Genomic DNA, 16,299 nt, shown 5'->3' with positions numbered 1-16,299 from the left:
CTTTGTGGTCTCCTCTTCTGTGTGAAATCTCCCTCTGCCTCACTTTTGAAGACTTTTGAAAAAGAGCTTACAAATGCCATATGGTATCACTTTTATATGGAATCTAATGAACAAATAACTAACAAGCAAAATAAAGACAGACACATAGAGAGCAGGATGATAGCTAAAGGGGCAGGTTAGAAAGTAGAGGGATTGAGCAAAAAGGAAAAAGGACTCATGGACATGGACAACAGTGTGGTAATGGGAGGAGGTGAGTGGGGTGTGTGGAAGTGAAAGAAGGTATGAGGGGATAAATGGTAATGGAAAAAATATAATAAAAATAATGTTTTTTAAAAAGAAAGAAAGTGAAGAAGGAAAGAAGGAAGGAAGCTCATTGAGATTATCTATAATAATATTTTCATCTCAAGATTCTTAATCACATCCACAAATATCCCTTTAAAAATTCCCAGATTTTAGGGATTAATTTTCAGATATCTTTGAGGTCAGCATTTTAGCCTACCAATAGCATCCTCTCCTTCCAACTAATTATATCTAAACTGCCACTCCCTCTTCATTATATAACTGGCCAAAATAAGATTTTATGGTTTAATATCTGTCACACATATGTGAGCTATTAAATGCTATAAGATGTGTTGACTTTCCTCATGATTTTAATCATAGTCAGTGAGGTTTGGATTCAAGCTGCCTGGGCTTCAAAATTGGCTCCTACTTATCCTAGGTGAGTGACCTTAGGAAGTTTAAGCCTTCTGTGCCATAACTTCCTCATTTACAAATGGAAATAATAATTACTTCATAAATTTGATGTGGGATCAAAATAAATCACACATGTAAAGTGCATGCAATTGTTCTTAGCACATTACTAAAGAATAGATGTCATTCCTATTATGTTGCTGTTTTTTTGGATGAGTCATATTTTTTGATCTGTGATGACAAATATGGTTATCATTCATAAGGGATTTAGACATAAATTATATGATTATGTTAGATGAAAAAGAAAGAGATAGAAGCTGAACTATAGCCGAGTTATGTGGTATTTCCCTACGGGTTTCATCTTTTACCCTTAACAGAGCAGCAGATGGAAAACATACTTGAAATTTAGACACTAATATTTTTTAAGATTTATTTATTTATTTATAGAGAAAGAAGAGAGGGAGAAAGAGAGAGAGAAACATCAATGTGCGGTTGCTGGGGGCCATGGCCTGCAACCCAGGCATGTGCCCTGGCTGGGAATCAAACCTGCAATGCTTTGGTTCACAGCCTGCGCTCAATCCACTGAGCTATGCCAGCCAGGGCACATTAATATTTTTTAAATGAGCTAAATATCATTTACAAGCTCATGAAAATGGTCTATGGAATGCACCAAAAATTATAAAAGTCACATTTTATATAATATTTTAATTAGCATCAAAGGAATTTAATAATCTAAAATGTGCAAAAACTTCCATTTTTCATCTACATATTACATATTAATTGTATAATGAAAAGTATTATTTTTCTTACATTTCATATATATGTAACTTTTTAAAGAATGGCTTTGAAGTGTTTATTTTATTTTTAATTAAAGTTATTAAGGTGACATTGGTTAATATGATCACATAGGGTTCAAACATACATTTTTTATGATACATGATCTATATATTTCAATGTGTCTCTTGAGTCCATATTTATTAAATGTTGTGGGTTGCATTATGGGTGCAATATAACAATATATGATGGCTTCTTAATTCCTGAGAAATTTCAACTCACTATGAGAATTTTAATATCAAAAAGTATACTATCTGATAGCGTATAAAAAGCCATGTACTGATAATGATAAAAACTAATAATTATATATTTTCTATGGATTACCACATGTACTCCAATATTTGATCTGAAAAAAAAAATATTCCACAATTTCAAAGGTCTTAAAAATTTTTTTCCTGTGATTTCAAAGGTCTTTAAAAAAAACTCAAAAAATGAATCTAAGTCTCTTGCCTTAAACTTTTATGCTTTTAAAATTTTACTTTGCTTCTCTCTAAGGTTCAGAGGACAAGAGCTGTAGAAATTCAAAGAAACAAATGTTCGTTACTATCTAAGAATCACAGAACAGGATTCATTAAAATGGTTCAATCTTAATACCTAATCATAATGTATTAAAGTCAGAGAGGATATTATTATTTTAAGGGAGCAAGCATCACCAGATTTAATTTAAAAAAGTGAAAGATGGAACTGAAAAACATCGAGTTAATAAATACCATTCCTTAATTGGAATATAAAAGATAAAACTGATATCTAATTGGTGCAAAACAAAAGAAGTACAGATATTAATAGGCAGACAATAGAGAGTTAAAGTTTTTGGCTAGAAGAATCACATGCTACCAATTCTGTAAAAGAAGGATAAGGGCAATATCAGAGTAAAGGGTGGATAAGAGGGTGTAGTGAGAGATTATTGATGTGGCTTAAGTGGGCACAATGCAGAACTTTACTAGAGTCACAGCAGAGTGAAAGAAAAAGAAGAATGTGAGAAAATCAATAGAAAAGAATGTGTTGATTTATTAGACAAAATAATAATAGTATTTTAGTTGCCTACTAAATAGTAATTAGTATTTTAGTTTTACTCCACTAGGTACATTATTATGTTAATTTATTAGTATTTCAAAGTATCAATGAGGTAAATATTATTACATCTTTTAACTGATTATGTTGTTGGTATTAGTGCACAAGTTAAAAGACGAGGATAGACTAAGTTACTGAATAATTGAATCAAGGCCAAACAGATTAAATACAGAACAAGGAATAAAAGAGGTAGCTATATTGGCTCTCACCATATGGTACAAGAAAAAGAGAAGAAGAAATAATAGCTCAGAATTCAAGCTTGTGCAGTTTTGTTTTGTTTTGTTTTAAGTTACATGCTTAAAAATTATTTTAGGTTTTAGAATTTGAGCATTGATATCTTAACTCTACATCTTACCAGTTGTTATTTTTTTAATTTTTTAATCATTGTTCAAGTACAGTTTTCTCCCTTTTACTCCCATTCCAGCCCACCCACCCAACCCTCCCCACTTCCCTCCCACTACCACCCTCCCCCTAGTTTTTATCCATGTGTCCTTTAAATTTGTTCCTGTAAACCTTATGCATTCTCCCCTGAAATTCCCTCTTTTCTACCCTCTGGTCAGTGTCAGTCTGTCCTCTATTTCAGTGTCTTTGGTTATATTTTGCTTGTTTATTTGTTTTGTTGTTTAGGTTCCTGTTAAAGGTGAGATCATATGGTATTTGTCTTTCACTGCCTGGCTTATTTTGCTTAGCATAATGCTTTCCAGTTCAATCCATGCCGTCCCAAAGGGTAGGAGCTCCTTCTTTCTTTCTGCTGCATAGAATTCCATTGTGTGAATGTACCATATTTTTTGGATCCATTCATTTACTGATGGGCATCTAGGTTGTTTCCAGCACCTAGCTATTGTAAACTGAGCTTCTATGAACATCGGGGTGCAAAGGTTCTTTTGTATTGGTGTTTTAGTGTTATGATATAGTCCCAGCAGTGGAATTGCTGCGTCAAAAGGCAGATCCATTTTTAGTTTTCTGAGGAAGTTCCATACTGCTTTCCATAGTGGTTGTACCAGTCTGCAGTCCCACCAACAGTGCACTAGGGTCCCCTTTTCTCCACAACCTCTCCAACACTTGTTGTTTGTTGCTTTGTTTATGATGGCCATTCTGACTGGTGAGAAGTGGTATCTCATTGCGGTTTTAATTTGCATCTCTCTGATAGCTAGCAATATTGAACATCGTTTCATGTGTCTTTGGATCTTCTGTATGTCCTCCTTGGAGAAGTGTCTGTTCAAGTCCTTTGCCCATTTTTTAATTGGGTTGCTAGTCTTCTTAGAGTGGAGTAGTGCAAGTTCTTTATATATTTTGGAGATTAAACCCTTGTCTGAGGTATCATTGGCAAATATGTTTTCCCATACAGTTGGTTCTCTTTTTATTTTGCTACTGTTTTCTTTAGCTGTGCAAAAGCTTTTTATTTTGATGAGGTCCCATTTGTTTATTCTTTCCTTTATGTCCCTTGCTCTAGGGGACATGTCAGTAAAAAGTTTCTGCGTGAAATATCTGAGATTTTCCTACCTACGTTCTCTTCTAGGACTTTAATGGTGTCACGGTTTATATTTAAGTCTTTTACCCACCTTGAATTTATTTTTGTATAAGGTGTAAGTTGGTGCTCGAGTTTCATTTTTTTGCACGTAGCTGTCCAGGTCTCCCAACACCATTTGTTGAGGAGGCTATTTTTATTCTATTTTATGTTGCTGCTTCCTTTGTCAAATATTAATTGACCATAGAGACTTGGGTTTATTTCTGGGCTCTCTGTTCTGTTCCATTGGTCCATGTGTCTGTTTCTATGCCGGTACCAGGCTGTTTTGATTACAGTGGCCTTGTAGTATAGTTTAGTGTCAGGTATTGTGATCCCTCCTACTTTACTCTTCTTTCTCAAAATTGCAGCAGCTATTCAGGGTCATTTATGGTTCCATATAAATTTTTGAAGTGTTTGTTCTATGTCTGTGAAATAAGCCATTGGTACTTTAATAAGTATTGCATTGAATGTGTAAATTGCTTTGGGTAGTATGGACATTTTGATAATATTAATTCTTCCAATCCATGAACACGGTATATGTTTCCATTTGTTTGTGCTTCCTTGATTTCTTTCCTGAGTGTTATGTAGTTTTCTAAATACAGGTCTTTTACCTCTTTGGTTAGTTTTATTCCTAGGTATTTTATTTTTCTTTTCGCTATTTCAAATGGGATTTTTTTTTCTTGATTTCTGTTTCTGCTGTTTCATTGTTGGTGTACAGAAATGCCTTTGATTTCTGGATATTGACTTTGTATCCTGCTGTTTTGCCAAATTCATTTATTAGGTCAAGCAGGTTTTTGGTGGAGTCTCTAGGATTTTCTATGTACACTATCATGTCATCTGCAAACAGTGACAGTTTTGTTTCCTCCTTTCCGATTTGGATGCCTTTATTTCTTTTTCTTGTCTGAATGCTGTGGCTAAAACTTCTAGTACTATATTGAATAGAAGTGGTGAAAGTGGGCAGCCTTGTCTTGTTCCTGATCATAGTGGAAAAGATTTTAATTTTTGCCCATTGAGTATGATATTGGTTGTAGGTCTCTCATATATGGCCTTTATTATGTTCAGGAATTCTCCCTCTATTCCCACTTTGCTGAGCGTTTTTATCATAAATTATAAGTGGGTGGTGTACCTTATCAAATGATTTTTCTGCATATATTGATGTGATCATGTGGTTTTTGTCTTTGCTTTTGTTTATGTGATGTATTACATTTACCGATTTATTGTACCATCCTTGCATCCCTCGAATGAATCCCACTTGGTCATGGTGTATGATGTTTTCAATGTATTGTTGGATGCAGTTTGCTAGTATTTTGTTGAGGATTTTAGTATCAATGTTCATCAGCGATATTGGCCTGAAGTTTTCTTTTTTTGTTGTGTACTAGTTGTTATTTTTGACAATTTATTTAATTTCTGTGAGATTCAGATGTGTCATTTTTAAAAAGTATTAGTAATCAAAAATTAACAATTTTTGCAAAAATTAAATTATTTGTTTGCTAGTCTTCACAGTGCTTAGTATTAGCTTAGATTCAGCAGTGGAAGGTTATAACTGAAGGGGACAAAAAGTTTGTAGAAAAGTATTAGGCAGCATGATTTAACAGAACATAAGAAGAGAGTTATATACTTTCAAGTATTTTTCCTTTCTTATTAAGCTCATTTGCAACAGCTCTATAGAAGTATAGTTTATATATACAGTTGAACCACTCTTCTCGAGTATCACCTATCTTGAACAATTCTGTTCTCCACTAAGTTAATCATGGAAAAAATGTCTCATTTGTCAAACAACACTCCAGTTCTAGATCTGACAACGCTTTCATGCTGATACAGTGGAACCCTGGTTCTCAAACTTAATTCACTCAATTTGCAACTGAAGAAGTAGAAAAAGGAGGGAAGAAAGGATATTCCTACTTCACTCATCAAGGAAATGCTTGGTAAATGAAGAGAAATGCAAAGCTTTATTGAGAAATATTACCCTGACAAAGAAGTAGCAAACTGTGCAAAAAGCTTTTTCAATGACAATGCAGTGTTTCACTCAGGCAAGTGTTAAAATGCAGGCAAAAACAAACATCATTGGATAGGTGAGACAGAGGCCCAATGAGCCTGAAGCAAGTTTTAGTGAAGCAAAGAGACAAAAGAGAGAAAGAACCCCAGAAGAACAGATACCTGATGTTATGGAAGGGGACTCCCCTTCCAAACAATAACATCCCTCCATCTGTCCTCATATTCAGTCATCAATCACTCTCAACATTAAAGGTAAGTTCTAGTGTGTACATAAAATTTCATTGTTTACTGTACATTTCCTTTTTGTTAAATGTTCATTTACATTTTATGTTTTTATTGATTTTAGAGTGTTTATAGATTAAACAGTATATTAGACATGTACTGTATATAAGAAACGTTAAAACAGAATCACATGTGGGTCTCTAATGTACTAAGTCAACATACATTATTCTAATGGGGAAAAAATGATTTGATTTTTGAACTAATCACTTCTCAAACAACTTTCCAGAACAAATTATGTTCAAGAACTGAAGTTCCACTGTAGTAACTTTCCTCACTTTAGCTGTATAGTTCAATAAGTTTTAAAAAATCTATATAGGCATGTACATACCATGAAAATCAACATATAGAACATTTCCATCTTCCAAAATGTCCTTTAAATGTCCTTTTATGCTACCATTCCAGGCAATAATCAATCTGCTTTTACTTGATATAATTTTACCTTTTCTAGAATTTCATGAAAATGGAAATATATGTGTTTTGTTTCTTTCATTAAAAATAAAATGTTTGAAATTCATGCATATTATTGCATATAAAGGTAGTCTGCCCCTTTTTATTGCTAGATATCATTTAACTGACTGGATATATCCCAATTTGTTTATCCATTTACCAGTTGGTGGTCATTTGTTTCAATTTTGGCCTTTATAAATTATGCTGCTATAAATATTCACATATAGGTCTTTGCACCAACATGTTTCGTTCATTTACTTGCACAACTACCTAGAAACAGAATCACGGAGTCATATGATGGTCACATATAGTTTTGGTTTAACTACATAAGAAACTGTTAAACAATCTTTCAAAGTTGCTTTCATTTTGAATTTTCACTAGCAACATGTAAGTCCCATTTGCGCTTTATACATGCCAGCATTTGGTGTTGTCAGTTGTATTCACTTTTTTCTTTGTTTTTTTTTCCCAAAGATTTTTATTTATTTATTTTTAGAGAGAGAGAGAGAGGGAGGGAGGGGGAGAGAAATCAATGTGCGGTTGCTGGGGGCCATGGCCTGTAACCCAGGCATGTACCCTGACTGGGAATAGAACCTGCGATGCCTGGGTCACAGCCCGCGCTCAATCCACTGAGCTACGCCAGCCAGGGCTTGTATTCACTTTTTTCATTCTACGTTTGCATGTAGCAGTATCCAGTATGGTTATAGGTTGATTAGTGATGTTGAGTATACCCTCTTTTGTGCATAACATTTTGTTAAATGTCTATTAACAGTAGATTTGATGGAGACTGCTATGCATTAAGTTGTAAGAATTAACTAAATACTAACATATTCTCAGATATAAATTTTTGGAAATGTTTATCTAGAATTTGAAGATTGCTCTTCATTTCTTTAACATGCTTTTCAAAGAGTAATAGTTTTTAATTTTTTTGTGATTCATTCATCATTTTTTCATGGTTTGTGATCTCTGTGTTTAATCCAAAAAATGTTCACTTAAACCAAAGTCAAAAAGATTTTCTCCTATGCTTTTTTAAAAGAGTTCTATGATTTTATCTCTTCCATTTACATCTACAATTGATTTTGAATTAATTTTTGCATAATGTAAAGTAAGAATTGAACTAATTTTTATTTCACATAGATATATTTTTCCAGCACCTTTTCTTGGGAAACATACTTTCCCTATCATGCTACATTTTCTATCAATTCAATTGATTCTCTACTCTATTTCACTGATCTATTTATCTTAAATGTTTTTAAAATTAATACCACACATTCAATTACATTACAGAAATCTTAATATCTGTTATTGTAAGTCCAACTTAAGTTTTTAAAATTATTTTAGCTTTTGTTGATTCTTTGAATTTACATAAAATTTTTAAAAGATTTTTATTTATTTCTTTTTAGAAAGAGGGGAAGAGAGGGCGAGAAATATTGATATACTGTTCAATCAGTTGCCTCTTGCACACTCCCTGGGCTGCAACTCAGGCATGTTCCCTAACTGGGAATCGAACCAACAACCCTTCAGTTTTCAGGATGACACCCAACCCACTGAGCCACACCAATCTGGGTACATATAAAATCTTAAATTAATCTGCAAACCCTGTGGAGAATTTGGCTAATTTTAAATAGAATTCATAGAATAACTTTAGAAATATTATCATCTTAACAACAATGAATCTTTGAATATGTAACATGGTATATCACTCAATATAGTTAAATATTATTTTTAAATTTATTCCTCAGTATTTGTTTCTATTGTAAAAGAAATTGGTCTTTAAAACCCCCATGTTCATCACTAGTATATAGAAATACAATTGATTTTGTATATTGTTCTGGGTTCTTACAAAATTGGTAAATATAAAAAGTAATATTTTTATCTGAAAGTATAACTTATTTACTGTTAGTATAGTCAGTCAACTTTATTATGATTGTTGCTTGAAAGATATATAGTCTTCCAGTCTTTTACATTTAACTTTTTGTCCTTTTAATTAAGATGTATCTCCTTTTTTTGTTTTTATGTGCAATTTTTTCTCTTTTTTACTGTTGTTCAAGTACAGTTGTCTCCATTTTCCTGCCACCAGCCACCACCATCAGCCCCCCCTCACCGTACCCACCCCCAATTTCTACCATCAATCCTTCTCCTCTTTGGCTTTGTCCATGCATCCTTCATACATGTTCCTTGATGACCTTTCCACTTTTTTTCCACTGTTATTGCCCTCCCCCTACCCTCTGGTTACTGTCAGCCTGTTCTCTATTTCAGTGTCTCTGGTTATATTTTGCTTGTTTCTTTGTTTTGTTGCTTAGGTTCCACTTATAGGTGAGATCACATGGTATTTCTCTTTGACCACCTGGCTTATTTCATTTAGCATAATGTTTTCCAGTTGCATCCATGCTGTTGCAAAGGCAGGAGCTCCTTCTTTCTTTCTGCAGCATAGTATTCCATTGTGTAAATATACCATGGTTTTTTGATCCACTCATTTACTGATGGGCACCTAGGTTGCTTCCAGGACTTGGCTATTGTGAATTGTGCTGCTATGAACATTGGGGTGCATAGGTTCTTTTCAATTGGTGTTTCGGGATTCTTAAGGGATAAACCCAGCAGTGGAATTGCCAGGTCAAAGGCAGTTCCATTTTTAATTTTCTGAGGAAATTCCATACTGTTTTCCACAGTGACTGCACCAGTCTGCATTCCCACCAATAGTGCACCAGGGTTCCCTTTTCTCCACAACCTTGTCAGCACTTACTGTTTGTTGATTTGTTTATGATGGTCTTTCTGACTAGTGTGAAGTGGTATCTCATTGTGGTTTTAATTTTCATCTCCCTGATGGCTAGTGATGCTGAGCATCTTTTCATATGTCTCTGGATCCTCTGTATGTCCTCCTTGAAGAAGTTTCTGTTCAGGTCTTTTGCCCATCTTTTAATTGGATTGTCTTCCTGGAGCAGAGTCATGTGAGTTCTCTCTTTTATACAAAATAGAGGAGGGCCTTGCTTTCTTATCAAATATGGCAATCCCTGCCTTTTAATATTAGAGTGTTTAGTCCATTATATTCAATATGATTGAAATATGGTTGGATTTAGGTCTCCCACTTTTCTTTGTTTTCATTTGTCTAATATGATAGGTATTTCCTTCTCTTACCCATTTTCATGCTTTATTTTGTGTTAAGATATTTGAGCATAATATTTTAATATGTTTACTTTTAGCTCTATTTTTCCATATTGTAGCAGCTTATTACAAGATTGTAATATTCATATTAAACATATTACAGCTTTATTTACTTTAACATTGTATTATTCCTGTTCAAAAAGGAAACTTCCAAGAGTATTGTTTCATTTATACCTCCTTATTCTTTTTTACCATTGTTAGCATGTATTCCATCTATACTCCATCTACATGTATTAAAACCCCAGCAAAATAATGTTAGAATTTTTGTTTTAATCTGTCTCACAAAGAAATTAGAGAAAAATTATGCATACATATGTATATGTATATATATGTGTGTATAAACATATGTGTGTGTGTAGTCCTTTATGTTTAACCATATAATTACCATTTCTGATGTTCTTCATTTCTTCTGTGTAATCCAGTTTACTCACTGATATCATTACTTTTCATCATAATTTTCTTTGTTTCTTTTTGAGATGCAGTTCTGTTGTTTTGTTCAACATCATTTCATTACAGAGTTGATGAGATGCCAGAGGAACTGAACTTTTAATGTACATCCATTAACCTATTGTAAATTGGTTCTATATTATGTTGTTTCATTAAAGTTATAGAACCTATTAACAATGTCAAGTGAGAGCTCACTGTTGACTTTTCCTTTTGTTTCTTTCAATATTTTCTCTTTATTTTTGTTTTTTATATTTAACTAAATACAACATGCTTATGTGCAGTTTTCTTTGCATTTAGACTATTTTTATCTGTAAGTTAATGTTTTTCACTAAATTTGGGAAATTTTTAACCATTGTTTGTTTCAAAAAAATCACCTTCCCCTTTTTTACTTACCTCTCCCCTGGGTCTCCCAACTATGAGTGCAATGTCCATGTAACATTGCTCCAGAGGTCTCTGCCACCATATTAATTTAACATCTTTTTTTTCTATCTGTTGATAAGATTGGAAAATATATACTGATGTAATTTTAAGTCCTCTGATTATCTTTATACCAGCTTAAATGTGCCTTTATGATTATATAGTATATTTTCCATTTTAGCTGTTTTACATTTTAGCTTACTATTTCCAATTATTTTATTTTTATTATTTCATTTCCTATTGTGATTCCTTATCTTTCTATTATTAATATAAAATTTACCTTTGACTTTTAATACATAGTTTAATTATTTGAACAAATTGAAAATAGTTGCTCTGAAGTCTTTATCTGCTATATCCCACAACTGAATCTATTTGGAGTCAATTTTTAATAACTGCTTTCTTTCCTGAATGTGGTTCACATGTTCATGTTCCATGTTTTGAAGCTTTGAGATACGATCTTTTTTTTTCTACTGATGCTTATTGCCCTTACATTGTTATAGTAGCTGCTTTACTTGCCAACACTTAAACAGAGAAATCTTTCTCCCTCATGGTAAGTGATTCTGCTCAGCTTTTTCCTTTACCAGCTGTTACTTTTTTAGATTGTGGACCTGGGTGTCTCACCTGAGGCTGTGTAGCTCAATATTAATTCAAAGATCAGGTAAAGTTTATATTTAGATTTTCGGGATTAACTCCTTCAACATTTCTTTGCATCTGGGCTTTGTTCCCAATCTTACTATGAGCCTCAAGTTCTGTTCAAGTTGTATATGGGTTTGGAAACCCACTAAAAGCACAGCAAAAATGCAAATCTCATCAGGAGCGGTTCCCTTTCAAAGTTGGGCTTTGACATCTGTCCACTTTGCCCTGGACTCCCTGAGACCTCCCAAGTGTGTGCAATGTGTTCCAGCTTATCTGTCTTCAGAACTCTCCTACATAAAACTTAAGTCAAAAATACTGCACAGAACCACTATCTAAACTGCAGACACCGGGTTAGGGGACACCCTCAAACATGAAAGCCACACATTTGCTCTTATCTACTGCAGCAGTTGCTCTGAAGTACACACTTTACAAGTTTCTGAGCAATTTGTTTTTAAATTCTTTCAAGTAGCTGTTTTTAAATATTTTGTTCTAGTTTTTAAAATGTAACATTGTTATTTGTGGTTGGGATCAACAATTCCTTCACATAGCCATTATTTGAAGACACCGCTATGTGTGTATTTAATTAGAAGTATTTTGTATCCAAGTAAACTGTAAAATTATTCACTAATATATTATTAGAAAAGACATTAAAGTTGGTAAGTTCGAACCAATGACATATGAGTTATTTAAATTTAAATTCTCATTTAAAAAGCATTCTATAATAAATGTTTATCAATAAGAGTAAGTCTTTAAAAATAGTACCTGCACAATTAAAACCTCTCTGATTGTTACTTTTCATGAATGAGATAAACTTATTTTGAACCAAAACATATGTGATTCTGAAAGGGTACTAGTGGAAGTCCCATATGCTCAGAAGATGTTATTCTTCCAAGATTCATTTCCAGGCACACTTCTCCCTCTCCCACGATTTCAAAAGAAATCTTGAAGAAACTCATTATGCTTTGAACAACACCAAAAATTTATTCTAAAACAAGCAAGGAAAATTAAGGAAAAGGAACATGAAACCCATCACATTTCCTAATTTCATATATTTTACTAGTGCAATTTTATTTATTTATTTTTAGTGCAGCAATTTGGTGATTTAATTATATTAAGTTAACTTGCTCTTTTTCTGTTTGATGTTTCCAGTATTTTATTGTCCTCAGATGAGATTTGAACCCTTATGAAAAAGTCACTACATTTTAAAATGTAATTTCCCTTTTTATTTTATAAATGGTAAGACTTCAAAGTGTTTTGATGAAGTATTTCAATGCCTTATGTGACATAATTGCATTATCAAGGTGTGTTGAATATAATCAGTTTTTCTTGTTTCTTTGTTACTTGAAACTTTAATAATGACAGAGAAAAGTAAAGTAAAAAAGAGAGAAAAAAGAGGGAGAGCGAGAAGATATGTGTGTGTCTGCATCTGTATGTATACATACATATACACATATATGTGTGCATATATATAAATAATTTCAAACTTAGAAAACCACATTGTAATTTTTCACCTTTTTGTACTTTAATTTTTTATCTCACTGGTAAAGAAATAGAAGAAATTTTTTCTGTGTTACTGCAGAAATTCTACTGATTGTTTTATCTTGGCTTTTCTTCACCATTGGTCTGGGAGCATCTTGAGATTAAAGAGGCATCTTGGATCCTTGGACCCTTCGATGCCTATCACAATATCTGACACATCATATGTAATCATAGTTTGTGTCAAATGAACACATAACATTGGATTTCATTTTCAAGCTCATCTTCATGCTGCTACTCATTTCCAGTTAAATTGAACACTTTTTAAAAACTCAGTGGAAGACAGAGGAGGTTATATTTCAGTGAGAAAACAAATAGGAAAAGCAGTGTGGTCAGTAAACCATTATCGGTGGGTATGGGCAACTTTACTTTTAGCCTTTTATAGATAATCGGATTTCTGCTCACTGAAGCAAAACCATCCACAACAAGAAACAGTGAATTGATTAAAGCTTTGTTCTGCTCTGGCTGACTTCCAGGATTCTTGTGTTTTATAGAAAACACAGATACACTCTGAATTCTGTAGTGAGGGTTAGATATACAAAGAGGATCAGTACCACAGTCCTTTGCCTCTCTCCCAGCAATGTCTGCGGTAATCTACACCAGATGGTGCTGAAGAGGTCTTTGGTTTATAACATCTCCACAGAACCTGTGATTAAAATCAGAATAAAACTAAGAAATAAATTTAAAAAATTTTTGGAATAAAGTTAGGTAGTTCTTGTAAGTTAAATATATTTGTACTCTTGCTACATATTTTTATATCCTCTCTGATAGTATAGTTTATAGGACTTTGTATAAACAGGATCAAGGAGAAATTCTGGAGATGAAAAATGGATAACATCTTTGTGAACATTTTTACTATACCAATGAAGTATTTTTGTAATAAATATGTGTATGTATATATTTACAATTAATCAAAAATTAGTTTGCTGTATAGTAGTATCTTTATAAGAAGGTTAGCATTCTCCCAACTTCCCACTTATGTGTTTCTAAGGAGCTGGGATACTCCTGCTGGACTTACTGAGGATACATTTCCTACATAGAACAGGCCATGGATCTGAGAACCAGTATCGGCATCCTGATAGCAATATATATCTGCATATAAAGTTCTAAAATTATTTGATATGCTAGGATTTTCAAAGAGGTGGGTACTAAAAGTATGAGAAGCTTATTCCAGATTCATTGTGTTAAACAAACCCCATCAGAGGCTGAGGATGGAGGCATAAACTATATACAATGTGTCTAGTAGTAATGAAAAACCATAAGAGGATTCAACCAGTGCTGAGATTGACAAAGAGTTTGAACAGGGCCTATATATATGCCCAAACAATTAGCATTCTATTTGGTCAGATCTTCATTTGATCAAGGATTTATAAATATTAAAAAACCCAAAATGTAAGTTATGAAAAGTTTCTTTAGAATGAAGAAGGGCATATGTGGAAGACTCAGAGAAAGACAACACCTCCAAAGTATTTTACTAAAGAAAACGAATTAACAGTTAAGAAAATTACTTTGCATGTTCAATGGGAAACATATTGCATGGCTCATACAACACCAATATCCAGTTGATAAAAAAATAAGATGAAATAAAAAGGTAAGAATATGAAATGAATGTAAAAGTGAGAAAAAAACTGTGGAAAAAATGAAATGATATAGCAGTTCTTACATTTTATATAAAGGCTTAAATATAATATAGATCTCAAAGAGATGTCTTTTCTTCTATGTTCATTGTGGCATCATTCACAATAACCAAAATGTGGAAACAACCCAACTATCGACACATGAGTAGATAAGGAAAATGTGGTATATAATATACAATGGTATATTATTCAACCTTAATGGGAAAAATTCTACCATTTGCAACAAAATGGGTAGACCCAAAAGACATTAAGCTAAATAAAATAAGTCACAGAAGACAATTACTGTGTGATTCCACAGTAATCACACTGTGGACTCCACTTTTTTAAGGAGTCTAAAATAGTCAAACTTATGAAAAAATAGAATGGTGGTTGCCAGGGACTAAGAAGAGAAGGAAATGGTAAAGTTGTTGCTCATTATGTGTAAGTTACAGTTATATGAGGTAAATACATTTTAGATATCTGCTGCAAAACATAGTATCTATAGTTAACAATATGAGTTATACACACAAAAATTTGTTCAGAGAGTAGGTATCATATCAAGTGTGTTATTACACACATATACAGCAAAGAGAGACAAGGAAACTTTTGGAGGTGATGGATATGTCTATTACCTTGATTATTGTCTAGTATCATAGATGTATGCATTTTCCCAAACTCAGAAATTGTATCAAATATGTGCAGGTTTTTGTATATAGATTATACCCCAATAAAATGGAAAAAATAAAGTCACCCTATACCCACAGCAAATATACTTAATGGTAACATGTTGGCAAATTTACCTTTGCAATAGTGAAAAGACAAGAAGGCCCACTGTTAGTACCTAGATAAAACTTTATTGGCAGTTCTAATAAGTGCAGTAAGTAAAAAAATATGTTGGATTTGAAGAAAAATAAGTATAAGCCACAAATATACAATATTTCACATGCATAATGAAGCAGAATATACAATAAATTTAGAATTAATAAAAGATTTTTAGCATGTTGCTGAACACAAAACAAATAACAGTTATTTTTGTTTCTCAGCCTTACTTTGTCTAGGAGGAAATTGCATTTTGCAGGTTGTCTTGCTTTCTATTTCCCAGTAGCTACAGAAGACTGCATGACAGAAGTAAGGGAGTGGGCAGAATAGCCTCACTCACCTGCTTTAAGCAGCATCAATAAAAGCAGTTGTGTTCTTTCCTGCCATCCCTTATTGGTCCATCCTCTTCTGAACAACCATGTATGTGCTCCATGGTCCCAGCTTTTGATAGACAGGCTCACTCACTATAATTCTAGCTGCTGCACAATGAACCTGCTTTGGGGCTCTGATAACATCATTTCTTCCCTTTTTCTTTATAGCCCTAGAGACATCAGGGAACTTCATTTTTTTATTTGTATTTATTCTATTACAGTTGTCCCAAACACCACCCCCCCGTCCTCCACTCAGACCACCTCGCATTCCCACAATCAACCCCCACACCTTTGCCCATGTCCATGGGTCATTCATACATGTTCTTTGGCTAATGCCTTCCTCTACATCCTCTGGCAGCTATCAGTCTGTTCCATGTTTCCATGTCTCTGGTGCTGTTTTTGCCCATTACTTTATTTTGTTCATGAGAGGAATCTTCTAAGTGAGACCATATAGTGTTTGTCTTTCACCGAC

This window comes from Phyllostomus discolor, chromosome 4, assembly GCF_004126475.2.
Source record: "Phyllostomus discolor isolate MPI-MPIP mPhyDis1 chromosome 4, mPhyDis1.pri.v3, whole genome shotgun sequence".
In the NCBI taxonomy this organism is placed as follows: domain Eukaryota; kingdom Metazoa; phylum Chordata; class Mammalia; order Chiroptera; family Phyllostomidae; genus Phyllostomus; species Phyllostomus discolor.
This window is presented reverse-complemented; position numbering follows the sequence as displayed.